This window comes from Cynocephalus volans, chromosome 4, assembly GCF_027409185.1.
Source record: "Cynocephalus volans isolate mCynVol1 chromosome 4, mCynVol1.pri, whole genome shotgun sequence".
Classification (NCBI taxonomy): domain Eukaryota; kingdom Metazoa; phylum Chordata; class Mammalia; order Dermoptera; family Cynocephalidae; genus Cynocephalus; species Cynocephalus volans.
This window is the reverse complement of record NC_084463.1, coordinates 135,171,418-135,198,353: the sequence shown is the minus strand read 5'-3', so window position 1 is coordinate 135,198,353 and position 26,936 is coordinate 135,171,418.

Here is a 26,936-nt window from a genome sequence, read left to right as displayed (position 1 = left end):
GATTGTCTGCTATCTCTCTTAGATTTTCCTCATTATTTTTAATTTTTTTTTGTCTGCCTGGGTTATTTCAAAAAGACCATATTTGAGATCTCAAATTCTTTCTACTGCTTGCTCTAGCCTGCTGCTAAAGCTCTCTGTTGTGTTTTTTTTTTTTTTTAAGTTTTATTTTGTCTATATACATTGTGGCTGATTATTGCTTCCCATCACCAAAACCTCCCTCCCTTCTCCCTCCCCCCTCCCCCCAACAATGTCCTTTCTATTTGCTTGTCATATCAACTTCAAGTAGCTGTGGTTGTTATATCTTCTTCCCCCCCCCCAGTTTTTGTTAATATATAAATTCTGTTGTGTTTTTTATTTCAATAAGTGAATCTTTCATTTCTAGGAGTTCTGCTACATTCTTTTTTAAGGTATTAATCTCTTTGTAAATTTCCTCTTTCATGTTCTAGATATTTTTTCTTGTTTCTTTGTGTTCTCTAATTGAGTCTTTTATTTCTTCAAGCTTTCTCAAGATCATTGTTCAGAATTTTTTTTCAGACATTTCAAGGATCCCCTGTTGTATGGGGTCTAGAACTGGAGCATTACTGTATTCCTTTGGTGGTATCATATCTTCTTATTTGTAGTTCCAGTATTTTTTCATTGATATTTGGTCATCTGGTAGAAGACTTCCTTCTTCTGTTACTCTGGGGTTGGCTATGAGGATAAAGACTTCCTCCTCTATTTGAAGGCTCTACTGGTGACTCTTCTTATATCAGTGTAATCAAGTGAGTGGCAGGTTGCCTGTAGAGTGGCCCTGGCTGCTACTGTGGCACTGAACTGTCCTTGGTGTTGTGATATCTATATTACACCACCTTGGCTCCAATTCTCACTTTCCATGGCTATAGACTGAGCCCCTGGTGTTGTTCAGGTCTCAGCTCACCTCGGTGCCTGCAGGGCTGTGGGTGCTTCCTTCCCCCACTCCCCAGGGCCTTAAACTAGATCCCAGTGCCAGTATTTCTTCAGTATTGTGTTGGCTATTTTGTCTTTTTGTTCTTGCCATGTAAATTTTAGAAGCAGTTTATCAATATCTGCAAGAGAACTTGCTGGGATTTTGAGTGGAATAGATTGATGTGGAAAGAATTTACATTTAACAATACTGAGTCTTCCCATCCATGAACATGGAATGCATTTCCAACACCTTTATGTTTTTATCCTGTGAAATAATGAAAAATCCATGCCATTATTTAATAGAACATGTTTGCCCCATTAAATATCTTATAACTCTTGTAGCCCCACAAGAGAAAAACAATTATCTCCATCCAAATAGCATACATAGATCAAGATTAAATAGATATGCAAAAATCTAAGTCATGCTAATTAGGTTTTCAAGTAGAACTTTGTCAGAAGATATTTTGATTTATATTAAGAGTCTGCTTTGAATATTATAGACAGTATAGAAATTGAAATTCATTCATTACTCAGAAGATTGCCACATAGGGTAAGTGAAGAAAGGAGTCTCGGGGAGTAGTATTTTATTGCTCATTAGAAAATGGAGGGAGCTAAACACAGAACTCTCTGGAGAGGAAAATAGGGCATGAAACTAGAAAGAAGCAGAACCAATTTGGGGTGGATGCATAAAGGAACTGACATGTTAGAAAAAAAGTACTTTGACCAAAATGAAAATTTCAGGTTGTGGAACCAGAGATAAATGACTTAAAAGGGCATTCTCCTGCACTCAAAAAAAAATTATACTTGAAAGACCAACATACAAAATGTTTAGAACATAAAAAACATGCTTATTATTTGCATCCCAATATGTTTTCAAATAGCCTCTTATTGGTTTGAGTTCCAAATTCTATATGCTTGGCCAAGTTCCATTTAGCAAGTTAGAGAGCATTTTCTTCCAAATAAAAGACACTTTTTAAAATTCTGAAGTATAATTGAAAGGGAAGACTGGCAAAGACATATGAGGAAGTAAATATTCCAAACAACTATTTGGGTGTTAACATGCCAACAAAAGGTTGGTTTTGAAAAGATCTTTTTCTGCTTTTTTTTTAATTTCAGAAAAATATGGTTTCATTAATTCCATAAGTAATTCAGCCATGAGCTATCAGCTACTGTTAATGAATTCTCCCACAAAGGAATAATTTATTCCCAGGGTACTGACAGTAGCTGGGATGCTAGCAGGAACCTGTAGCTGCAAAAGAACCCTGTGTTATTAACTACAGTGCAACATTCACAATACGTATCTCATGAGCTACATATTAAATGACAAGAGGTTATTTATCTTCCATACACTAGATAGGAAAAGGATGAATCATTCCTCATTTCTTCTGAAAGATATACATTGTATTTTTGTTCAAATTCTAATTTCAGAGCTTCAAACTTGTCATAGTTTATCTAATTGAAGCAGTAACGTGCACATTTGCATACACAAAGCACAAAACAAATGAACTGCCATATCTAAAAGCAATAGATAATTAACAATAAAACACATTAACAAAAATGTTCACTTTCCTAAAAATGTCCGTTTATATATTAAAATGAAATTATATTGCATCCTATGTCTAAGCAAATATTTTTAAGACATCCAAAAGCTTAATTAATGGTACCGAATTTTTAAATAAATGAAAAATGGAGTGGGGTCCAGCCTACATTAAAATGTAAGTTAAAACACTAACTCAACGTATTTGATAATGGTATAAGGCAGAGTTACGAATTTTACTTTAAGCTTAATAAAAAAGTGTATAATTTGAATACTTTGTGCTAGTAGGTATATAATTGTGTTCCTGTGTATAAAGACTAATATTGATAATGACCTGGGAAGCTATTTTCAGAAATGAGCCCAAAGTAAATGCATCTGAGGAGTTTAAAGAGTATGTATATTCTTTGTAGACAAGTATACATGTACGAGGATACTTCAAAAGGTTCATGGGAAAATAGAATTAAAAGATAATACAATCTTTCCATGAAACTTTTGAAGTACCCTCATATACTTGTATATGCTTTATGTGTTTCTCATTGTGCTTTGTATTTTTCCTATTATACTATATTTTATATATGTTATAAAACATGTACATCACTATGTCAATAATTATTATTGCATCGATTGAATTTAATCCAAATAAGAATCCCAACTAGGATTTTCAGAGTAAACAAAAATGATTCTAACATTCATATGCAAGAGCAAACAAGCCAGGACAAAGCAAACATAATAGCAAAAGGGGGACTTTCCTACTAATGTGAGAACGTACAAAACCAGTACTCAAAACAGTGAGAAATGGCACAAAAATAGAAGCATAATTGTGGGAAACAAAAAAGCACTCCAAGAATGAGACCAAATCATATATTTCATTTTAATGTATAGTTAAAACAGACATTCAAGCCATTAAAAAAATTACTGAATTTTAAATGCACAGCTGGTTAAGGGTGAACATAAGAGTGTTTTTCTTTACAGCATACACAGAAATAAACTCATCATGGATTAAAGACTAGATCAAAGGTATAAAACAAAAATGTACAAAAAAAATTAAAACTTTTTTCTGAAATAGTGTCATTAAAATAATAGTTATAATATTAGCAGAGCTCAATTTTATTGCTGTGTATTGATTTTTGTGGTGCTCTATATGTTTTATCTAATTTAAACTGTATAACATGCTAGTTACAGGTTAAAGATGGAAGTCACTCTGCAGATTCAAATTCTTCAAGCACTCTCTAACTCCACAAGTTTGTGCTGCTTTTACAATTCCAGGCTCATTTTCACTTCTTTCCTAAATTGACTGCTGAGTATTTTTATGCATTGTGTATGAAAATGCATATCACTTCATATTAACAGAATAGTTGATCAAACAAAAGCTGATTGTTTTAAAGAAAGCAATTTTGTACATCTTTAAAAAATGCTTTCCCACTTGCCCCCCTTCCCTTTGGTCAGGATTAAAAGAATAAGTAAAAGAATTCTAAAGCAAGGTTTAGAACTACAATGATTATAATAATTACCTTTTCATATCACTCTGCCATGTCTAATTCTTTAAAAACTTGATAGAAAACTGACTTAGCTAACATTAAGAGTACAACTTTAATTTTAAGCCAGGGAACTTAAAAATTATATGTAATGACCTTAATAGTGTGAATTGCAGCCTGTTATTTTATAGCAGTATTAATAACTTAGATCATGCTTTGAATTATTTTTCTCATCAATTTCGCTATTTAGGTCCAGAATGTTTAAAAGATCTAACATATATATGCATTTTAAAATATTGGACTGTTTTCCAGCTCTGTGGAGGCACCTTAAAGGTCAAATGAACTAGTGACTATGTCTCTTTTTTCCTTCTCCTATGCAACTCAGTCAATTTTAAATTTCAGCTTTAATTCTTCAGTTGTTCTGTTGCTTTAGGAAAGCAGTATATTAAGTATATACTAACTTATGTGTGTTTGCAAATGAGTATGTCAAAACATATATATGTGTGATTGATTATACATTAATATTCTTACCCAGTTTTTCCAAAGACATTTAATAGTGCTGTATTTAATAGTACATAGAAATGCTATGACATCCATGCTTGTTCATATGGGATATCTTTCTCCACTTCCTTTAAGAAAGAAGTAATTTCTTAGACTGAAATGGGCTTCAGACTGTTCCCAGCATCTCAGCGTGCAGACAACATTGGTCCTTCAAGGAAAAATAAGTTGCTAATAAATCTAGACTATAGCATTAGAGAACTCAAGAGCCAGAGTATCAGATTGTCCCACCAAATCCTTAGAGCATCTTGTCACTCATATGTGAAATCTACAAAAGTCAATCTCATAGAAGTAGAGAGTAAAATGGTGGCTACCAGGGGCTGGGTGGTTGGTGGGGTAGTGGAGTTGTGGGAGGAGGGCAGGAGTTGGAGAGATGTTAGCGAGAGGATAAAAAATTTTAGTTTGATAGAAGGAATAAGTTCAAGAGATCTATTGTACAACATGGTGACTACAGTTAGCATTTTTCAAGGATATAACATTAAGAGTGGATATAAAGGTTCTCACCACAAAAATAACCGTGATGTAATGCACATGTTAATTAGCTAGATTTAGTCATTCCACTATATATATATATATATACTTCAAAACATCATGTACATACTGTAAATACATTTCCATCTGTCTATTTTTTTTTAAAAAAATAGAAAAATCTTATAGCACTTCAGGGGGAGCAAAACTTTCCTGTCAAATTATTAAATTAGTATATGGAGGCTATATTTAGATCAGGTGCATGAGCAAAGAGAGACCTAGTAATAAGAGCCCAGAACTACAAACAGTCATCCCACAAAGACTAGACCAAAGTGACGAAAACCACATGGACATTAACAAGCACTTCCAGAACCATCTTTCCCCCACACTACTTGAGGATTATCCTTTATGAATGGAAATAGAGACTCAACTTGCCCCCACCTACTCTGTATTCTTTATAACTTACTGTACAGCAATACGTAAAGTTAGTTGGGCTAAAATTTTACTTACCTATGAGATCATCTTCCAATTCCAGTCTATCAAAATAATCCTTACTTTGTTTTAACTATTCCAATATCTTTGTGTCATGATCTATGCTCTTGACTAATGTTATCTACTACATCCATACTCAACATAATTCAGAAATGTACTTCCTGAAAATTAGTAAGCTGCATGTCATACACTGTAAGTTGCATGGAATTTTATACTGGTTGGCACACAGATGCTGCCCCACGTCTGTCCCCCTTGAGTCAAGGTATATTGCTTGTTGATTTTCTAAAGGGCCAGAGAATGATAACATCTGCTTATTGTCAGTGTTTTGAGAAAGTTAGCCAAAGTTTTGGGAGAAAAACACCTGGGAAAGCTTCACCAGAGAGTCCTTCTCCATCATGACTCCTCTCCAAACAAGGGCAATTTTGTGAGAATTTTGATGGGAAATCATCAGGCATCCACCTTAGAGTCCTGATGTGGCTATTTCTGACTTCTTTTTGTTTCCTATCTTTAAAAAAATCTTTATTTTTATTGAAATATAATTGATTATACATATTTTGGGGATACAAAGTTGTATATCAATACCTACGTCCAATACATGATGAATTTAATATACATGAGCTACTTTTTCAACCATAAACATATGGACTATGGTATTCCCGATAGTAGCATATGTAAATATGAAGGCTAAAAACTAATCTGAGCATCTTATCTAGTTTAAGATCTACTGGTAGCTTGTATCTAAAGTAGAAAAAAATAAAGCCAAACCATTGTTTTAATTGTACATACCATTGTATAATGTTCCTAAAGCTGATTCTTTAATGTTTTCTATCTTGCTTGCTGTCACTCATGATGAAAGTATATTTGCATTTTCACAATTGTGTTGGATGTCAAAAGTCTCACATTACTGGGTTTATAGCCAATCATATTTTTGTGGATATGTCAGAAATAAATACAAACTATTTTAATGAGTATTAGCATTGTAAATAGACTAGACATAGAAATAGTTTCTGGGTGTGTGGGCTGTCTTTCCTCCACTCTGTAGATAGTAACAGTGTTAGCACACACCAAAATAGATACGTTAGAGATTTGAATGTCCAGTCTTCAGTTTTCAAATGCTTTCTGGGGTTTGCCTAATCATCATTGTCTCCATGGTGTACACTGAGTAGTGTTTGCTTAGGGAGATGGAGGTTGTTTGCTCGATGAATTATTAGGAGTCTTGGATTTTAACAGCAAAGTTTGTTTGCCTACGAGATTAGAAATAACAGTATTTGAATGACCTCACATTCTTGGTGATAGAGATCACTTTGGTCACATTTAAAGTAATAAGTATAATTAGATTTTTAAAGAATCACTGGGTAAGATTGTCTAATGAAACGTTTTTTGGTTACATGCTAAATTAAAAAGTTAAATGTAAAAATAATCTGTTTATTTTAAAGGTATCTACTTCCAAATAGTATTCATTATGAGACTAAATTTAGGACCCTGAATTCTTTAGGATATTGAATTGTTTAGGGATATAACTTTATTGCATCAAGTTACTAGAATTGTTTATATACCTAATTGGATATTTATATATATATACTTTAAGCACATTATATATTTTAAATTAGAAAATTAGCATCTGCCTTTTAACATATGAAGGCTGTCTTTTGTATTAAGTTAAGTCTGCTTTATGTATTAAGAAACGGTATAAGAACAGCTTAGTTATTGAAGAAATGCTGGACTTTGGGAAATTCTGTTTTCTTGGAAGCAAAATATTTTCAATACCACACTAGTTTTCATCTTAAGAATAAAGCAGGGAAAGGTTGCCTTCAGTTATTGGTTTTCCTGAATCCGAAGAGATGGGTGGGGGCAGGATCAAATACTTATTTGATCAAAGTTATTGGCTCTGAAGTTATTCTTATCTATGTAAAATGAAAGGTGGAACAGTGTAATTTTGAATTAATTGGTGTTGAACTGCCCATCACCTAGGGGGAATGCAAATAGATACTCTTCCAGTTTCCTTTGAGGTAGTAAAATCTTATGTTGGGGCTGGAAGAAAAACAGAATAATACTATTAAATTGGCCTTAAATGAGCTGCTTTGTAGTTGACTTGGAGAATCCCTTTTTATTTTTCATGATTTGTCTAAGCAGGTTTTGTCTACCAATTTGACTTATTGGCTAGACATTACTGACATTGAACATTTTAGATTCATTTTGAAATAAAGTAATGATGAAAAAGAAGTTCAAGATATTTTAACTTTTTGGTGCAACTCAATTTCACATAATATTCCAGTATTTATTTGCAGTGTGTCATAATTACTTACAATAGCCATTGTATCCTTCTGGTTATTTATACTGAAATATTCTGCCCCTGAAAGCTTACTTTCCTCACTTAGGCATTGATATATCACCATGTAATAAGTGATGGTAATGTCCTTGAATATTGTGTTATTCCAGATGGATCTAGTGATTTAATGAAAACATGGTTTATCTGAGGACAATAAGAATGCATTCCTGATTTCTGTGTATGTCAGTCAATATTTATTAATTAGCTATTGTGTGCCTAATGTTGGGTCATCTGAAAATAAAAGCACAGCATTTCAGAAATGCCACTTTATTTTCCTTTGAAAAATTATGCATTGGGTGTTTTAGACATTTGTATTGAACTTTATAGACATACCCACAAAGTAGTCACTTTTTTTTTCACTTAATCGTAAATTGACAGAAGGAATACTATCTACTCTGATATCCATTCCCTTTCAAAATTCTGAATACTCATCAGATTATTTTTTCTAGCCTTGAACTGGTTAATAGAATAATACTTCTTTATAAGGATAGGGAACAAGACGTAGCTTGGAATTTTACTTCTATTTAATGAGATATAGAAGTTAAATGAGTGTTAATTACAGATACACACCGTATATTTATAAAGAATTGGGATAATAAGTAAAATATACTTATCACTAAGATTGCTATAGGTTAAGCTTTGAGTCAAAGACTTGAAAATCTTATAATGCTGGGCCATCTTACTGTAAATCTCCTTGTTAAATGGAAATATCCATTTATTCTGTAACTTAACTGCTTACCCTTTTGCTTTGGCTGCCAGAAACTCAAAACTAAATTGTAGTCAAAGTTTGGTGGCTTTGGGTCACACTACCTGAATATCTGTACTATCTTTACCCACACTTTTATAAATATATCCATTATATATTAACAAGTAAAATGATTAAACTCATGAGCCCTAGAAATACTATGTAACATTTCAGAGCATTTGAGACCACAGGTTCTCCAAGAGTGGGTATTGGATTGCTCTCTCTTCAGCAATGGGGAGAGCGGATAAAGAAGGTACAGAGGGGGCAGGATTTACTTCTAGAAATCTGGGATAAGACAGGAGTTTTGTGATTCCCCAGGGGCTTAGAAAAAGCAGCCTCTGGATTCCCTTAGTGAGAGTTCACAGGCTGCTGCTGCAGGGTTCGTGTGGTCCTGCTGACCTTGTATTGTTGGGCCGGCCCCACCTCTCAGTGTCTCCTCTGAGAAAGGAAGGACCACTGAGAAGAGAGACCCAGTGAGGCTTCTCATTCCTGTGTCAGTTTTCCTGGCCAGTTGGTCCCTGGTCCCTAATAACAAGAACCGCTGAGTCTTCCAGCTGGCTTGTCACTTTGTGAGAGGCCGTCCAATCTGACTAGTTGTGAAGGGGCAGCAGCAGCTGATAGAGAGATTGCCACTTGTGCAAAGCAGGGCAAAGAAGGCCAAGATGCTGTCTGCAGCAAGTGGTTCCCACTTAGATGAGCAATTAGCGGGAGAGACAAATAAGAATTTGTGGTTAACCCCAAAATACTAAGAACTTTCAAGGAGATGTAATTAGAGCAGGAAAAGACTGCATAGAAGTTAAAAAATAAATAAAAGTTCCATAGACAAACAAAAGATGAGACAGTCCTTGTGGTAGACAGAATAATTGTCCCCCAGAGATGGCCAAGTCCTGATCACCAGAATCTGTGGATATGTTACCTTGCATGGCAAAAGAGATTTAAGCCAAGGATTTTGAGATTATCCTGGTTTATCCGGTGGGCCCAGTATAATCCCAAGAGGAGTTAATAAGTAAAAGACTGAGGCAGGAGGATTAGAGAAGGAGTTGTGACACTGGAAGCAGAGGTTGGAATGATTCAAGGAAGGGACCACAAGCCAAGGCTTGCAGGTGGCCTCTAGGAGCAGGAAAAGACAAGGAAACAGATTCTCCCCTAGGGTCTCCAAAGGAAAGAAGGTCCAGCTAACAACTTGATTTTAGGACTTCTGACTTCCAGAACTGTAAGACAATAAATTTGAGTGGTTTTAAGCCAAAAGCTTTAAGGTAATTTGTTACAGCAGAGATAGGAAACTAATACAGTCCTTCTGAAAATTGAATTAATCATCCAGTAGAATCAAGCTGAAGACTGTTTCATGTCACAGACCAAAACTACAAAGAAAAGGAAATTTTTAATTAAATAATAAGATACCTAAGATACCTAATGTAAATAAGCATGTAGGAGAAAAAAGAACACGTACAAAAAAGTAGGTAAATAAGTAATAGAAGAAAATTTTAATGAGCTTGATGAAAGACTTGAGTATAGATTAAAAGGTAATAGAGTTCTAGGCAAGATTATTAAACAGTAAATTTGAAATATCTGTATTTATTCTTTAAGATTCCTGAAATTCAAAAATCATGAAAAAAAAACTTACAAGTTTTCACAAGCATTCGCATAGAAAAATTACTTACAAAGGAGAGAGATCAACGTCTAACTTCCCATTTGCAAGTTGCTAAGGATTACTGAATGATGTCAAGGGGGAATGAAGACTATGATTAAAAACTCGTGTATTCCCAAAGATGTAATTCATCTGTTAGGGGGGAAAAAAGGTAATCATTCATTTGTTCATTGATTCATTTTATATTAGTGTATCCAGTATCTAATGTGTGCCAGGCATTATTCTAACTTCCATACTGAAGGAAAAATTCAGTAACAGTCCTGAACTACATGTTTTTAAAGCAATCTCAGCAAGATCCAGGAGTTGGGGGAGCAGTGAGAAAATGGTTAGATAAAAGTGTTGTGAGAGTTTCATCTCGGCGTGGGATAGGTTACCCAGAAAAACACCCCTGTAGGGTTAGGACTATTTTATGTTCATGTTGTAATCAAAAAACATGTCTGAGTATGAAGAATAAGAAAGTAACCATTGAAGTACCAAATTAACATGGGGAAAAAGAGTAAACAAAATTTCCACTAGTTGGGAAAAGAAGAAAAAGAAAAGAGCAAAGTAAAATGAACAGAGATTAGAAAATTACAGGAAAGGAGAAAGAGCACCAGTCTTCATATTGAGCCAACTTGTGTATGGCAGGATTTAGTCCCTTGATGTCACTGCTGAGCTGCTGTAAAACCCGCTTTGAAGCTCACTCTATTTCTAAACTTCTAATTACGTGAAATTATTTCCTTGTTTTTAGGCTACTTTGAGTTTTCTGATTCAGTACCTCCTAATAGATGCACCCCATTTCGTAGATGAGAACACTGAGGTTCAGAGAAGCATACTCCGAAAAGGATGCAAAGTTGAGAGGAGGAAATCACAATAAAGTTTTGGAATTTAGCAGACAGACCTGAGAAAATTTTGGATGCTAACCAGTTCAGGAGAGCCAAGGAAGCTGAATCCTGAGCCATCTGTGTTTGTTTCATACCTCGGAAGCCCACAAATGTCTCAAAAAGTGGCACCACCAGATGAGGTGAAATGAACTAAGATGAGAAGGATTGGTTGGAAATCCTGTTTATGGAGCCTTTTAATCCCTGCATATTTTCCTATCATCTAAGGCACCAGGCAACTGCCTCTTTCCCACCCCAGCAGAAGAGTGAGGGTTGTTCCCTGGAGGGAGTAAAGCAGAGGGTCTTTGGCATGGGTACAGTAAAGGGTGGGAATGGAAGTAGAGAACTGAGTGCTTAAAGACTAAATGCATAGACTTCCATCTTCCTTCATTTGGATAGCCAGGCTTTAATTCTCCAAGAAGAGTCTTAGCTAGGAAATCTGTCCAGCCTAAGAGGAAAAGTGTAAAGATCGAGCAATAGGGTGTCCTCAGTGAAAAACCCAGCTGGGTTATCCTACAGGAAATCTCACTGTTGTCAAGCCCCACCCTCACAGTCATGAGTGTGAAATCAGCACTTTTAGTGCTTCACTCTTAAACATGAGCAGACAACTAAGGTTCTCCAGACATCTGAAGAAAACCTTCCATATGAAACGAGCACTTGGGAGATAGAATATGCACAGGAGGAGAACATCCCAAAATAAATCTGTCATTAACATCTTGAGAGAGAAAGAAATTGCATTTATGAGACAAGCCAGCCCTCCATTAAAATGACATATCTAGTGAACCAAAACAGATCCTTGAAATTTAGAAATAATAATATATCTAAAAGACTGGAAGATAAAGAACAGCTCTTCCAAAAAATAGGTCAAAAATAGAGAAAATAGAGAAGAGTTAAAAATATTAGAGAACCAGGTCAGGAGATCCAACATCAGCAAATAGGAATTCTGGATAGGGAAGGGAGAGAGAACGTAGTGGAGGAGATGAGAAAGTCGCATTGGCAAAAATTCATGAGTTATAACATCCAGTACGAGGGAATATATTGGAAAACAGGTACTTTCAAAAGCAATTGATGGAAATGTAATTTATTACAATAATTTAAATTATTAAAATAAGTGAAAATATTTGAGTGAAATAACCTTTAAATATCTCTTAAAACTGTGAATGCTCATACCCTTTGACTTGGCACTCTGAATTTTGGGAATCTGTCTTTCAGAAGCAATAGAACCAAAATGTACTCGATGTGCATATGAAAATATTTATTGCAACATTATTTATAGTGACAAAAAAATCAAAGAAAACCTGAATATTCATAGATGGGATCATTCTGAATAAAATTGTAGTACATACATACTTCTGAATGTTATTCTTCTGTTGAGTTGGTACTATCTGTCAACTTGGACATATTGATAAGGAAAGCAAATGGTAATGTATCTGATTTGACCCCATTTGTATAAAATACATAATAAAAGCCATGTGTATGTATGTATTGAATATGTTATGAATATAGACAAAGGTATGGAGGCATCAACCTAGCTGTTAACAATTATCACTTTAGGGAGGTGGGATGGAAAAGAGGGGGGTCTTGGTTTTTTTTTACTTTCTACAGTAAGTACATGATGCTTTTGTAGTTAGGAAAAGATTAATAATATTTGTAGATCAAATAAGAATTTTACCACAGTCAGAAATTTTCTAGGAAACATGTAGTGTTTAATCAGCAAGAAGTTGGAAGTTTTAAGTAGTAAAGATAGGGATATACTATGAGTCACAGCAGCATTTGTTTTTATTCCCAATCATCAGGATTTGCAATGTGTTATTTTATGTTTTCATTAAAGGGCTACCAGTTTTAAAGTGTTAGGCGTTCTGTTGTATTTCTAAGTATTTTTGCTTTGGATAGGGCAGTCTTCATCAGTGGAGAGCAACATAAAGGAGTTGGAACAAGAACTTGAAAGTGTAAAGACTCTTAAGACAAAATTAGGTATTGTACTTTTTTTTCTTGTGTCTTGGCTTCTTATTAAAGAGTTTCCTGCAGTCTGAAATAGTAGACATTTTATGAAATTTTTAGTTCATGTTAGAAGTTTTCAATCTGTCAAAAATTATTGATAAAGGACTGTCTTTTAGTTTGGGGAGAGAATAATAAGTATGTATTCATTAACTTTTTTCTGTTTTGTATGTATACAAAATGACTTTTCAAAGATTGTGATGTTCAGACATGTTGTTCCACTGTCTTTTCACCTGCATTATTTCTGATGAGTAATCTGTCATACTTTTAATGTGTCATTTTCCCATATCTGCTTTTAAGATGTCCTCGTTAACACTCATTTTGAGCAATTTGACTATGATATGCCTTAGAGCAGTTTTCTTCCTGTTTCTTGTTTTCCAGTTCATTGAGTCTCTTGGATCTAGGAATTTATAGTTTTCATCTTGTTTGGAAAGTTTTTGGCCATTACTTCTCCAAACATTCTTTTTCCCTCTGTGCCCCCCTCTTCAGGGACTTCAGTTACATGTATATAAGCCCATAGCTCAAGGACGTTTCTTTTTTTTTTTTTTTTTCCAGTCTTTTTTTCTTTTTGTATTTCATTTTGGATAGTTTCTATTGCTATGCCTTCACTTCCACTATCCTTTTCTTCTGCATATCTAATCTGTCTTTAATACCATCCAGTGCATTTTTTTTCAGACAGTGCAGTTTTCAACTCTAATAGATTTATTTCAGCCTATTTTATATCTTCTATGTCTCTAACATGTTCAGTCTGTATCTTCCGTCTTTTTGAAAATTTGGAATACAGTTAGGACAACAGTTTTAATGTTTTTGTCTGCTCCTTCTAACATTTATGTTAGTTCTTGATTCATTTCGATTGATTTTTTTCTCCTCATCATCAGTTGTATTTTTGCGTTTCTTTGTATGCCTGGCAGTTTTTGACTGGAAAACAGACACTGTGAATTTTACCTTGTTGAGTGCTGATATTTTTGTATTCCTATAAATGAGGAACTTTGTTCTAGGATGCAAGTAAATTATTTGAAAACAGTTTGATATTGTTGTGTCTTGCTTTGAAGACTTGTTAGGCTGGACTACAGCAGCATTGTGTCTAGGGCTAACTGTTCCCCACCACTAAGTAAAACCCTTCTTAACCCATGTCTTGTGATTTATGAGGTTTTGAAGTTTTGTACTGTCTTGTGAGAGCAGGCTCTATTCTTGGCCTTTCGTGATTGTCAAATTCTCTTCCCTCTCTTATTTTTGAGTGGTTCTTTCCTCAGCCATGGGTTGTTTCCTAACATGCCTGGGCCAATCATTACTTTACTGAATACTTGAGGGCAACCCTTTGCAGGTCCTTGAAGTTCTTTCTCTGTGCTGTCGTCTCCTCTTTGGTACATTTCTCTGCAAACTCCAGCTAGCTTAGGCTCCCCAGACTCTCATTTCATGTGCTCAACTCGGTCCTGCTTGAATTCCTCCTCCCTGCACCATGGCATGGAAACTCTCAAGACAGTAAGCTGGGTCAGTAGAGTTCTTGTTGTTTGTTTCCCATCTCTCAGAGACCATTGTTCATTCATAATCAGATGTCCAGTGTCCTCAAAGCTGCTTTCATATATATGCATGTTTTTGTTTCTTAATTGTTTCAGGTTGGATGGTAAATCTGGTCCCTGTTGTTGCTCCGTCTTCAGAAGTGGAAGTCCAGTATTGTAAAGCCATATATGTTGCTATCATTTTTATTTCAGTTAATAACATTATATTGCCTGAAGTTAGTCATCCTGCTGTTGATGGATATTAGATAAGTTTCCAGCCTTTTGCTATTACGAATAACGTTGCTACATTATTATTATTATTTTACATATCTCTTGGCATATATGTTTTTTAAGGGTACGTACCAGAAGTGGAATTATATAAGATCATTGTATATGTGCGTGTACAACTTTTTAGATAATGCCAAACTGTTTCCTCGGGTAGCTGTATTCCTAGGGTATAAGTAGGGTTCCCTGTTCCTTCATATCCTTGCCAACACTTGACAATGTTGGGCTTTTAAATTTTCACCAATTTAGTGGATGAGAAATGGTGTTTCATTGGTGTTTTATTTATCTGAAAACATATTTACTCTGCATTCTCCATTTGTAGGGCATTTGAAAATAGAATTTAAAATTCTTATTGGGTAGTTTTCAACATTGTAAAGATGTCATTCCAATGACTTCTGGTTTCTGGTTAAAAGTCATATTGTTGCTCTTTTGAAGGGCTTTAAAGATTTTCTTTTTGTCTTTGTTTAGCAGTTTTATCCTGATGTGCTTAGATTTGGTTCTCTTTGTATTTATCCTTCTTGAGATCTATGTCACTTCATTACTCTGTGGCTTGATGTTTTCATCCATTTGGGAAAACTTTTGGCCATTATCTTATCAAATATTGCTTCTGCCTCATTCTCTTTTATTTCCTCCGACTGCAGTTATACATATGCTAAGATCTTTTCACTCTGTATTTCTCTCCTTTGTTGTTTCCATGTTTCAGTCTGTGGTATTTTCTACTGATCTGTCTTCCATTTCACTGTCTTTTCAGTTATATCATAACTGTTGTCAAAACTGTCTGTTGAATTGTTCATTTTAGATACAGTATTTTTCAGTTCCACAATTTCCATTTGATTATTTTTTATAGATTCAAATTGTGAAATTTGCCATTTTGTCACTTGTTTTATTGTGCATATTAATTATTTGTTCTAAGGCCTCTTTCTTATAAGTCCAATATGTGGATCAACTCAGGGTCTATTTCTATTGACTTTTTTCCCTCTTTGCCCCATCTTCTGGTAATGTTTGATGGAATGTCAAACAATTCTCATATAAAAATTGTAGAACTCTCTCAACTCCCTGAGCTTTTCAAGCTCTCTGCCCATCCCTTCTCCTAACACTGTGGACAGTTTGTGAAATTCTCTTGTTATGCAATTCCTTTCTGTAGCTTCTGTTTCTGGCACTACATTGATTTCAGGAGGAGGCATTTTCTTGATTACTTAGCTCTGTTCCTTTCTTCTGCACTGCAGTATTATGACCTTTTCAATAGATCCTCTTAGTAAGGAGGACTGAAAAAGAAGGCACAAACTCAATTGTCCACAAAACCAAATTACTGAAGTAAATGCAAAACAAGAGGAAGTCTCACAGAATGCAGAGAAAAAGGGAAAAGAAATCAAGATAAGGAAAGAGGAGAAAAAGAAAGACTTAGAGGGCTGGTCCAGAAGATACAATCTATGCATAATAGAAATACCTGAAACAGAGGACAGAGCAAATGGCGCTGAAACAGTAATTAAGGAACTAATTGAAGAAAATTTTCCAGAGTTGAAGAACAAACTAAATCTACAAATGGAAAAAGCACATGGGGTACCTTTAAAATTTGATGAAAAGAAAACAACACCTAGACCTATTCTGGTTTTTAAATTTCAAGGATAAAGAGAAAATTCTACAAGTATCCAGACAGAGAAAATAAGTTACCTATTAAGGGGCAAAAGTCAGTCTGACCTCAGATTTTTCTCTTGCAACTCTAAATGCCAGAAGACAATGTATCAATATCTACAGAGTTTTAAGGGAAAATAATTTTGAACCAAGAATTACATGTCCTGCCAAGTTATCATTTCTGTACAAAAGCAACTGGAAGACAGTCTCAAATATGTAGAGGTTAAGAAAGCATATCAACCAACAACCTTTCCTGAAAGTTCGCTGAATGATTTACTGCAAACAGAACATGAACAAAAGTAACTCAAGAGAAGGCAGGCAATTATATGAAAGGATTAATGCTGTTTTCCAGTTAGCCTGGAGTTACAGACTTGCCACTAGACACATACTATCCAGACCCTGAGAAACCAAAGAAGGCATCAATAATGCTATGTGATTCCACCCTGAAGCTCATCAAAATCCAGCAGGACCCTAAGAAAACATCAAGGATGGGAACAGAAACCAGATGGAGCCTTGGCAAGACCTTGCACCTGGCTCCTTACTCAGAGCCACCACAGCTCACGTCCCCTGCCCTTGGGCTTTTCACTTCCCACATTACAGTGTCTTAAACCCCTCTTTTAAAAAACCCTCAGTAAATCTGAGTCTTTGAGATGGTTTTAATCTAGCCTTCAGGTTTACTGGAGAGATGGTTAGCCTAACCCCTCTCCTCTGGTCACTGGTACTCCTGAATAAATGCTGACTTCCTATTCCACCCCACCCCACCCCCAAAATTATAGAAACTCTGGGTGATGTTTTCTTCTTTTTGAGAGGATTTATTTTTACTTCTTGTGGTCACTCTGAGTAGGGACATATCAATTTAATCCATGTGGGCCTGAGATCACTTGCTGCTGGGTTTTGGCCTTTAGAAGGCCTGGTCAACTTCCAGTTTGGCATTAATCTTAGGGTATAGCTTTTCTTTGGTGCTAATGGAAAGTCTGGTTGTTTTAGTTTTGACTATGATCCCATCTTCTTACTGAACCCTAGTTTTTACTTCTCAAGAAACATGAGCCTGACAGAAGCTTTGCTTGGCTTCTCAACCTCTTGGCTGCATCTTTCTGTTCTTTGGCTTGACCTCTCAGCCACTGGTGCCTTCCTTGAAGGAGCAGGGCCCTGCATGTCAGGCTCATGTCTTTGCCCTTTCCTTTTCTCTGTGATCATAGCCTTTCAAATTCTGGCTGCCTTGATAGCCCTCAACTCTGATGTTTGTCTCCCTGGTGTCATCCAAGAGGAAGGAGACGCCTTGCCACACACAGGTCTCTCCCCTTTTTCATGGTCTCCAGCCTAGTTAAACTAGTCTGAAATCAGACATTAAGAAATTGTTCAGAGCATGTTTTGAGCAATTTAACTGAATCATAAAATATAAATAAGTCATCTGAACTGCCAGAATGGTTGTGAGCAATAGCTAATTAGACAGATTGTAAAGCACTTTTTATTTGCAAAGTGCCCTGCCAGAGAGGCAAGGTTTAGAGGCTGGCATCAGGTCAGCACAATATTCCTCCTCAGGAAAACAGACTTCGTCTTACAACTCATGATGCTATGAAATTTCTAATTTGAGGATCTGTGCAAGGATGCATAATCTGTCGCTTCATACAGTCCATCACTGGATATAATCAGACCCATCTGCTCACTGGGGAATGACTTGAGTTTGCTTTCTCTTTGGTATTTTAATTTCAGGTTTAGGTGTTTAGAAAAGGCAGTTACTAAAATTAATTATATTGAGACATGATATGTAAACTTATGAAATTGAGCAGCATGATTAGGCCATGCTGAGATAATTTTATCCAGTGATTCCTGCAGAAAGTTCCAATGGGCACAGATATTTAAGGCAGAGCTCCAGGCCCACCTTACTCCAGGGCCTAAGGGTGGAGTGGGGCTGATGGGGCTGGGCTCTGGGACTGGTCGGAATGAGGCTCTCCCCTGTGTTTTTCTCACTGAGCTCTGACTCATGCTTTGTGAATTCCTGTACACCTGAGAGGTTGTGCACCATGAAAAAGTGCTTTTATGTACAGAAGTTTGAATTCTCCCAAGAAACATCCAGTGTTTATCTAAGGGGGAAGGAAAGGTCGACTCTCTTGGGAAATATGTTTTTTTGTAGTAGCTTGGGAATGTGTCAAACTTTATCTTTTTGTTGTTGTTGTTATACAAAAAACGATAGCAAAGCCTATCAGGCAATTTTACCTGAAGCTTATCATCTATTTATTTTAGTATGTTAACCATCCTGATATTAAGAAGGGAGAAGTCATTTTAAAATGTATTTTATAATTTGCTCAGAATTTGCAGAAGAAAGTCTTAACAGAGGTGTGGAGAATTTAGTGGGGTGGTCAGTAGGGGTTTTTATTTATTCAATCAACAAATGATTTCTATTTGCTGACTTTATGTCAGACCCTGCACTGAAGACAGGATTAAGGAAAGCAAACATGGTCTTCATCTTTCTGGAAATTTTGGTCTCATGGGAGGCTCAGAAACAAAAAATCATGCTAATCCATATGTAATTTCTAATCTCGGAACTACTGTTGACTGCTATGAGATATATCACAGGGAGGAATGCCCTAGCCTGGGGAGGGAATAAGGGAGTGCAGCCCCTAGGATGCCTCTTTTGGTTGGAGACCTAAACAGTGACTAGGGTTGAGTCATGCTGGAGGAGGTGGGCATGCCTGTTGGTGCAAAGAGCCTTACCTGAAAGGGCTGACACATCGAGAGGCTGGTGCACAGAGGAGGGGAGCCTCCTTTGGGAACCTAAGCAGGCTCCTGTCACTAGAGGGCGAAGAGAAAGGGCAGTGGTTTAGAGCAGAGACCAGGGACATAATGAGGGACAGGAGACACAGCACTGCAGGCTGCACTGAAGTTATGCTAAAGGCAAAGGGAAGCCGTGGAGGGATTTTAGAAAGATTGTTCTGATTACACAGCAAACGTGGAAACGAGAGCGCACGGCGAGACCAGTTAGCAGGCTGCTGCATCTGTCTAGGTGAGAATGATTTTATAGGACACACTGTATGCACATACATATGAGAGGCGAGAGAATGAAAGTAACAGAGAAAAAGAGACAGTGTATTTGTGTTTGCATGCTTTTATGTGTGTGAGAGGGAGAGACAGATATTGAGAGAATTGTTACAAAGCTTGAGAGGAGTTGGATTTTAAAATTAAACCTACTTATACAATCCTCAGAATTATAAAAATAAATTTTAAAATGTGTCCAATCCCCCTTAAAATCAGGGTGGTTCATATATAACAAAATATGCGAAGAGAAATGTGATGATAAGCTTCGGGTAAAATCGTGTGTGGGCTTTTCTATCACTTTCTATACAACAAAAACAAGAGGTGAAATTTAGCTGGTTCAAATCCCCGTTCTGCCATTTTCTAATCATGTAAATTTGAGGAAGTTTCGTAAATAGCTGTCTTTTCATTTCAGCGGTGCTGACACTTCTGTGAGCCAAAGAGGTAACGTATGTGAAGCACCTGGCACGCTTAGCCTTCACTCTTCCAACATTAACTGTGTTATTATCATGTTTGTATTAACAAAATTCCAAAATGAGTGTATAACTCTTCCGTTTAGAAAAGCAAGGTACTTATTACATGGTGACTGGGAATATTATTATGAATTTACTGTGTCATAAATGTTTTTACCATGTGATCATACCTCATCTGTGTTTCTCTACTTTTCTCCTCTTTTCCAGAATGTCAGAATTTATGGATAATCTCTACATCTTCTTATTGGGTATTGACATAGAGATAATTAAGCAAGCTGAACCCAGGTGATCATTATTTGATATTTAGAAGGATATTTTGAGACATTTTGTACTGAGCTTTGAAGTGAAAAGAATGAATTCAGGCTTCTGCAATAAGTGAATGAAATAAACAGCGACGGAATGGAGTGGGGAAGGGCTCCATGTTGTTAGGGAGCCCATGGCCAGAGCCTGGGAGTGCCAGAGCTGCCGCGAAAGTGATGCCATGGCGCATTTTCTAAATAAAACAGAGAATTGACGTCAGTTCCTACATAGGAATATAAGAAGTACCTCAGTGCTACGATTTGTCCAGATTCTCCTATTTCACTCCCCCCCCCTCTCTCTCTCTCTCTCTCTCTCTCTCTCTCTCTTTCTCTCTCTCTAGTGTGTGTATGTGAGAATTGGCTTCCCTTTCTCCTATGGCATTACAAACTAAGCATTCCCTAAATGTCCCAACAGACCCCCATCTGCTCTTTCTTGGTGACTTGATCCAAGCCCACAACTTCTATTGTTCCCTCTGGACAGTGACACCACAGCTTTAACTGTAAATAGACCTTACTCTTGAGTGAAAACCTGAACTCAGACCTGCATTTCCAAGTGTCTGTGAGCACCGTCCTTTCAATGTGTAACTAATGCTTTAAACTCAAATTATCTCTATGTTGAGATTCTGTAGGGAAAAAAAAAAAAAACACTTCGAAGAAGAAAACCTGAATACCAGTCCTACAGAATGACCCAGTGGCTTTGGGCAGTTACTTAACTATTTGGGGGTCTCATTTTCTTTAGCTGAAAGGTAATAGGGTGCTTGGCATAGAATCAGGGGTCAGCCACTACCTGGCTTTGTAGATAAAGTTCCCATGGAACACAGCCATATGCATTTGTTTATACAAAGTTGAGTAGTTGCCACAGAAAGCAATGGCTGCAAATCCTAAAATGTTTACTATCTAGCTCTTTACTAAAAGGATTGCCATCCCCTGGATTAGATCAGTAGTTTCTAAACTTCTCTTTCTTCCTCCCCCATTCCATTTTTCCCTCCTTCCCTCCCTCCCTCCCTTCCTTCCTTCCTTCTTTACTTTCTTCTCCTATTCTTTTTCTCAGCAACTGAATCCTGTCTCTAAACCATATATTACACAGAAGCCCAGTACAGAACACAAATCAAAGTAAGCCTCCATTATTTCAAAGGTTGGGATGTGGGGGTGGTTTTCAGTGACTTTAATTTGAAAGTCACTGGACTAAGAATCTATAATTATAATGATGTATGTAAAAGTCCTGAATCCTTAGAGCTACTTGCAGTCTTTAGCAAAATAGCCAAGTGATGAGATGTGTCTCAGTGGCCCCCACCACCAGTTTTTCCCTCCAGAAATCCCTCCCTTTGGTTTGTTTTCATTCCCCATTTGTTCCCACCAGCCCTGCAAACCAGTCTCAGGTTCTTAGTGCCTGTGCTGCTGTCCAGCTGCCCGGGAACGCTCGCTGGGGCACAGGTGTAGCTCTGCCCCTTGCACTAGTGTCCAGAGTTCCAGACCTTTCCAAATCTCCTCCCTGAAGGAAAAATTTCAACTGGGTGTTCTCCCCTTAGTATCTGCTTTCTACCAAATGATAGCTGGCTAATCATTTAAATTGAGCTTGTTAATTTTCTAAAGACTGTTAATTTTTACTAATGGCTTAATGAATTTATTCCTCCCAGGTTACACACATGTATTTTAAATCAGGGCTTTCTTGAGATGGTGTTTGTTAACCCAAAGGACAGACTTTAGTGGGGGGAATTCAAGCAACATTCTAATAGTTTAAGAGGTGTTTAGAGCAAGGGAAGCCTCTGGATGCTGCTCCAATCATGCCGCAAAGACAGCTATCCGTTCCTCCTGTAATTTTCATTCGCTCAGTCTTATATTTCTCACACTATTTTGCTCATATGGGTACATAGGATCATAGGCTGTGTCACGTCTCTCCCACTGTGAACTGGGTCACCATAAGTATGCAGTGTGTAGCATTTGGGGGTTTCACGATCCTCATCTGTTTTTTGCAGAGTTATTGGGAGATCAAATTAAATAATACATATAAAAAGTTTGGCACCTATTAGGGTCTTAATGAATGTTTCTTATTTTGCCATCAGAGCACGACCTACATCTCTTATGTTTAAGAGTAAGAAATCTTCATTTTAGTCTTACACAGAATTTGTTCATTGATTTAGAAAGAAGACAATTTTTTTCTTTTATATGCTTTATCTTTTTCTCAATTAATTAGCTAGAAGAGACAATAATTGAAATCAGAGAAGTTCATAACTATAAGGAATGTTAGAAAACATGTAATTTGTTATTTTATTTTCCAGACACACTGTGAGGTTAAATGGTTTATTTAGAGTCTCCAGGCATCTAGTTAGTGGCAGATCTAGAGCTAGAAATGAGGTCTCCCAAACTCCCAGTTTTTGACAAGTCAGCAAATAAGCAAACAGCACACTTTCCTCCCTGAGACTTCTATCCTACACCAAAGAAAATACTAGATCAAAAACCTGCATTCGACACAACAGGTTTGCTCAGAATACCTCCAAAACTGGTAGGGTTGCATATTTCATCCTATTGTGACCAGGGAAATGGTTAAGCTTTCAAATTTTCTTAAGTAGTATAACTACCTTCCTAGATCATTTTAATGACAAAAAGAAAAAACGAGAAGAAATGTGAGGGAAACAAGGCAGACCCTCAATTTTAGTGCAGCTCTTAATTAATTCAGCCAAACATATCCTAGAAATATATCATTATTATAATTGCTCAATTATTTAATGCTTTTATGTATTTTTATTTATTTATACTTCTCTTAGTCCCAAAAAACAAATTTAAGGCTGCTTTGATGAAAATGTATCATATGCTAAGAATTCATCACATTATAATAGCGTTTAGTCTGTTTCATATCTCATTCATACAACAAAGTAATAATTAGTCACTTACTACTGGTTATTTTTGGTCTGATCTTAAGTTTAGTCATATAATTACTAAGAAATTAATCAATTTTATTAAATTAATCAATTAAAAAAATTTAACTTGTGTGTTAGTGAAACAAACTGGCATAAGAAAAAAGAAAATACTGCTACTTTCCAATAATGCCTAACTCTATAGTTTTCTAACAGGTATGAACACCCTTGGCAATACATAGTAGTGTATCCCAAGAATACCAGAGGTCATAATATAAAAATTTTCCAGAAACTTTGTTTTTCTTTGGCAATTTGGCAGGGGAAAATTTTTTATATTAAATTAACCACAGACATGTTATTGAATGAAAGGCAAACTTTGCATTAGTTAAGATAAAATGTATGCTTTCAAAATCTATGGGGCTAGTAACAGGTCACTTTGGGCTACGTTGCCAAATCCCTGGGAGTACAGGTTCACTGTCCATTACTGATAAGTTGCTGCACTGGCTTAATTCTTCCCTGTGTCCTCTGGAGGGTAGTTTTCTCTCAGCATTGCAGTGAGACATGGGAAATTCATTCAGATTTCTCCATATCAGATTGGAAGAGAAAAGTTTTACAAGTTGGAAAATTCCAAGTCAAAGCATTGGAAAAGGGTCCTAACTCGGCTTTTCTCATCAGTACATCTTTACTATCATCACAAGAGATAAAGGGGAAAGAGAGAAAACAGCCTGTCAATTCCAGCCCTTTCCTGTAAGCTCACTCTTGCTCTTTATGATATGCAAGTTTGCTCTTTGTTATTATTCAGCAACAGCCATTCTACTTGAAAGTCAGCAAAGGTCAGGCATTTAGGGAGAAGAGAAACGCTGACAGATGCTTCAAACATGTGCTATTCTCAGGGGGCTCACAGGCTGAGCTATGCATCTTTTCCCGGCCTGTCCTTGCTTTGGGACTCACCCCGTCTTTACACTCAGAGTAAGAAAACAAACAGCAGAGATGAAAGAGAAACGAGTGGTAGAAGAAAGGATTAGGTTGGCTTTTTTCCATTTGAAGGATGAGCCCCCCAGAATCTGTTGCCTTTTTTCTACTTTGGGCTTCAGCAGGACTGGAGGGAACAGAAATGTGCCCAGATTTTATTTCTTTTAAACAAAGTCCTGTAAAGGCTATCTCATAGTATTACCCCATGGATTCAAATACAAATAGCAATATCTTGGCCAGAAACCATGGAGTGAAAAGGCTATGGAGGACAGATGTTATCAAACAAGACCAGAAAAAGAAACTTTAAGGACTTTAAATAAGTTTCCCATTCCCAAGTCACATGCTGTGATTTTTACTCTGTACTGCATGCTGAAGTCTTATTTCCTACAAAACAATGGCCCTATGAGATCATTCTTTTTGAAATTATTATTTTTTTCCTCCTTTAAACTTCAGGTGCATAGACTTAGATTCATTATAACACAATATTGTCATTGGGCAATGCATGGTCTTTTTCTTAAATTCATTTATTACTTAGAAATGAATATACAAATGTATATATGTAAATACAGTAATAGAATTTTATCACATACATATATATACTTAAATAGTATATTATTTAGTTGTTTTCTTTTTAAACATAAAAAGCATACCATACTGTACACTGTCTTCTGGAATTTGTGGTTTTACTCATCATCATGTTACCAAAATTCACTTAAGTTCTTGCATATTGCTATAGTTCATTTAAACTGATATGTAATAGCTTTTATAAATAAATTGCAGTTTGTTTTCTGTTTTCTTCTCAATGGTCATTAGGTTGCTTCCATTTTTTTGTGATTATTAACAGAGGTACTATAAACATTCTTCTAATAGTTACCTTCTACAGAACCACGAGTATAGTCTCTTTAGGACAAAGTGAAACTGATATAAGCCATTAGACTTTCTCTTTATTTTGGTAGTGGATTTACTCAACCAGTTTCATATTCCTTCCCCCCCAAAAAAAAAACCATTCAGAGTAACTAGTATATTCATGTTCACTAGTAATTCATGTTTCACACCTATTACACGTGGGTTACATTTTGAGCACATAGACAAAATGAAAATCCAGTCCGCATTAAGATTCAACTTATTGAAGAAAAATAAGGAAGTGCCAGCCTCCAGATATGCCCCAGTAATGTACAGCATGATATGACATGCACCCCACAAGGCCGTGTATAAATTCAAAACAGATATTGAAGCATGCAAATCAGCAACTTGAGAGTGACGAAATGTTGGGTCAATTCCTGTAAGCTGAAGGTCAAATTGAATGATCTTACAGTTTTACACAAATGATACACACATAATAGATTTAAACCTCTATGCAGTACACATACACCCACACACACTCACCCATATGCCCTGTTCAGATGAAAATGTTTAACTGAGTATACCTCTTCTCTTTTTTTTTTTTTTTTTTTTTTTTTTTACTTGTTCACAGATCACATTGAGTTGGGGGAGGTCAGTCAAGTAACAGTAGTTCTAGTAGTAATAGTAAGTAAGTAATAGTATTAGTAAGGTAGTAGTGGTAGCACAAGCTAACATTTCAGGAGCATTTACTACCTCCCAGATACTGTTCTAAGTGGTTCACATGTATCTACCAATTAGATAAACAAAACAACCCCATGGGGTAGTGCCCTTGTCCTCTCCATTTCCCAATAAGGACTCTGAGACATAGAAAGTTAAATGTATTCCCCATGGTTGTACAGCTGGTAAGTTACAGAGAGGAGATTCAAACCCATAAAATCTGGCTTCAAAGCATATGCTCATAATTACTATATCCTGATACTGCACAAGCAGTGTGGTCTATTGGAGTCCTGCGGGCTCTAGTTCCCACGCTGGACGAAACCATCTTTGTGGCCAAGGATGCTCTTACCCTCTGTAGAACTTAATTTTCTCCCCTAAAAGTAATAGAGATGACCTGAATGATCTTTAATGTACCCTCAAGCTGTGTTATTCTATGCATTTAAGTCCCTGTACAGTTTATCTCATCAATTCTTTTACTTGTACCTAACAAAATAAAACTTTTGGATATTAGGAATCATATCAAAACAGTTATATAATTAAATGTCCATGGGCATATTGCAATGTTATGACCATTCCTAACAACTAACAAACTTGCCAAGATAGACCAGTCACAAAGGACAACACACAACTGTGAGAAGAAAGGGTAATGGGGTGAAAAATTGGATAGCCCCTTCTTTAGTGATAGAGGTGCGGGGCAGGGAGAGGGGGAAAGTTTAAACACTGTAGCTTCCCGAGTGATCAAGAAAAAGATCTCCATGGTTGGGATCTGTATCTGGAGAACACTTTTTTAACCCATCCATAGACCCTGGAGACCATATGAATCTTGTACATAGCACAGACTGTAAACTCAATTCCATTGTCATATTTACATAGAGTGGCTATTGAAAGCTCCTAGCTGTGGAATCCCAAAACGCAAGCTGTATTTATGTGCAGGCCTGCTAATCCCTAGTCCCAGCTCTCCTCAGGTCTGTAGAAACACTTCATCTCGGCAGACAAGTCCTTGTAAATCTCTTCTTGTCAAAGGATTTAGTTTACTGATTGTCAGCCATGAGCTACTTCATAAAACAACTCACAGAGGGATAGAGCCTTCTGCTCTGCCTTTGGCAGGGAGCTTGTTACACTAGATAACCTTTTAATGACTGTATTCCATTTTAACTCAGCTCCAGAGATGGAAACTAGAAAGAAAGAAAAGATCCTTCCTTAATGCTATGCTTTTTTCATATTGCATTTACTGAGGCAAATTAGAAAAGATGGATGGAGGTTGCTTTTGACTCTGGAATCCCAGAGCCTTAGA